The sequence below is a fragment of the Sinocyclocheilus anshuiensis genome, unplaced genomic scaffold, assembly GCF_001515605.1.
Source record: "Sinocyclocheilus anshuiensis isolate Anshui unplaced genomic scaffold, SAMN03320099.WGS_v1.1 scaffold431, whole genome shotgun sequence".
In the NCBI taxonomy this organism is placed as follows: Eukaryota; Metazoa; Chordata; class Actinopteri; order Cypriniformes; family Cyprinidae; genus Sinocyclocheilus; species Sinocyclocheilus anshuiensis.
The window spans coordinates 1,367,904-1,370,365 of NW_015551065.1; the positions used below are offsets into that span (position 1 = coordinate 1,367,904).

At 33.1% G+C, this 2,462-nt stretch overlaps 1 protein-coding gene across 2 annotated transcripts in view; it reads right to left on the reverse strand.

Moving 5' to 3' along the window:
* LOC107662076 (uncharacterized) overlaps positions 1 to 1,771 on the reverse strand; it is a 26,919-nt gene extending 25,148 nt beyond the window's left edge. For both annotated transcript variants that reach the window (XM_016451951.1, XM_016451950.1), the window contains exon 1: positions 1,672 to 1,771. The gene's annotated coding sequence lies outside the window, so the exon portion shown is untranslated. The remainder of the gene's footprint in view (positions 1 to 1,671) is intronic.
* Between the last annotated feature and the right edge of the window lie 691 nt (positions 1,772 to 2,462).

Here is a 2,462-nt window from a genome sequence, read left to right on the forward strand (position 1 = left end):
GTTAAATATCGCATGCGATTAATCGTGCAGCCCTAATTTAAAGTTAATATTTTTTAAATGTACTAAATTACAACATCATTACATGTGTAATTATACATTTATGTAAAAACATGACATACTAGTTTCAATAGAAATTACATTGAATATATTTTAGTTTACCATAAATGCTTGTCATTACATTCAGCAGTAAACTTTAATCATATTTCAAAGAACACAGAAATAATTATGCAACATAAAAAATATAAAGATGTACTTAAGTCCAACTTAGGGGTAGTCAAAAAAGCCCTCAAAAGTTAAGCTAGCTGCATTTAATATAAATTTAAGTTATCAACCATTTTTATTAATTGCAGTTAACATGCAACCTAAAAGTAATGTTTTCAGACACTTAACTGCAATATTCTTTTGAAGCATATTACTTCTGTAATAAGTACTGTCTTTAAATGTACGCTAAAGAGGGGTCAAACTTAAGATATAATTACCTAATTTTATTTTTCTATATATTTCTTTATGTTTGTTGCACAACATTACTTTGATTTGGTGGACAAGTGTGATGCCAAACACCTTAATAAGGTTTGCAAGAATTTCATTCTGTTAATGAGAATTTTTTTCATCATTGTGATACCCGGATTTCTGCATCACCATAGCATAAAATATACACAGTGAAATTAATTTTAATTCGGAAATTAAAACCATGTTCATGCATAGAAGAGGTGCATTGGCTGTATGCATTAACTGCAAATTAATTAATAGATTCACAATTCACAAAAGCATTTGAAACTAAATTATTTCATTTATGATTATCAATTCACATAGCTGGTAGAGTTTAAGGAACTGACACACAACGTTAAAGCTTATGTTAACTAAACATTGCTTATTAATCAATGTCGATATAATATTAAAAGGCCAATATATGCTGGTTTGTAGATATCACAATTAACACGTCACAAGATTACAGTTTGCAGCTATTTACAACAGTGGCCTAATATCACAATTTTAAATGGTACATAAAGTACAGCTTTCCAATTGTTGTAAAATAGTAAATCTATCAGACAAGAAGTGCTAATTGCATAGTCCCATCTCAAGCTAAATTCATGTGAAAAATACTAAGTTTGGATAATCTTAACTTAAAAAAGACAGGATCTCCCTGCTTTCAAAGTCATGGCCCAACCCATGACAGGTTTGAGGTTTTTATGTGACAGGTTTGAGGAATGTTCTTAGGTTTTGTGGTCTTTAAAACTTTCTAGGATTGACTAAATGGGCATTACTATTTTGTTAAATTTGCACCTTAACATGAAATATATCTTGCATGTGTCTTGCAATGGTTTAGAATAATAAACCATCAAAATATGGCCGTACCCAACCTCCTTGGTACAGTTAGCGGCAGAGCTAATCCATAGCTAAATATAATATTTGTCAAAAGCATCTTCAAACGCTAAAACTGCCCAAAGCAATTACATTTGTCGTGAAGGCGCAGATGTAAACACGAGCAAGAAACGTGTCGCACGCTGATAAATAACTAACGTTACCAGTAACTTCGCCAAATGGTTTGATTAACTTTGGCACTGTTGATTATTTCATTACTTTACACCTATAACAAATAAAACGACTACAAAATAATACTCTATAATTGCTCTTACACGACAAAATAATACAAACAGTTATAATAATCACCCAAATGTCCGTCAAGAAGCGCTCCTTGATCAATTTGTAAATATCGATAGGACCCCTGGATTTCTTCTTCTGAAATGTGTTGGTTGCGATTCACTCGAATGGTGCAAACACTGCCACCTAACGTTACCTCTCTGGAGCAATAACAGAGGGACGAGGACAAGACGGACCAAAGATTATTTAATATGGGCATAACTAATGGAGTTTATGTAAGTGTTTACAATGCAAAATATAGAATGGTAGTAAAACAATTAAGGACAGAAGAGAATTAAGTGCAAGGGACAAGTAAGGTGTCATAAGCAGCATAGTTTTAATGAATGTTAGGCCTATATCAAGCCTTGGGGCACCACAAGACATGTAGAGGTATTTGAACCCAGCAATACTTAGGTAGGACCTAAACCAGTTTAGGTAGTTCTGTAATCATCAATCTTGTGATTGTCTGTCAAATGCAGCGCTGAAGGTCTAGAGAGCTACAACTGGCAGGTTTTCTAAGTCCTTATTAACTTGCAGATTAAATAAAACTGTTAGAAAAGAGTAATTTCTGCTTGATTCTTTTGGGAGTTTGGCCCTAGAACCAGAATTGAATGTCTTAAGCTAATTGCTCTGTAGGGTTCTGTATGGACAAAAAAAGAAAAAAGAAAAAGGGAAATAAGAGACAGGTATGTAATTCCTGAGCACTGAAGAGCCAATATTGCTTTTTTTTCAGAAACCAACCTTAACGATTGATTGTCATGACTGCTGTGCCAAAAATGCTGTGGAAACTTTATCTGCAGATGGACTGATTAACAATACTT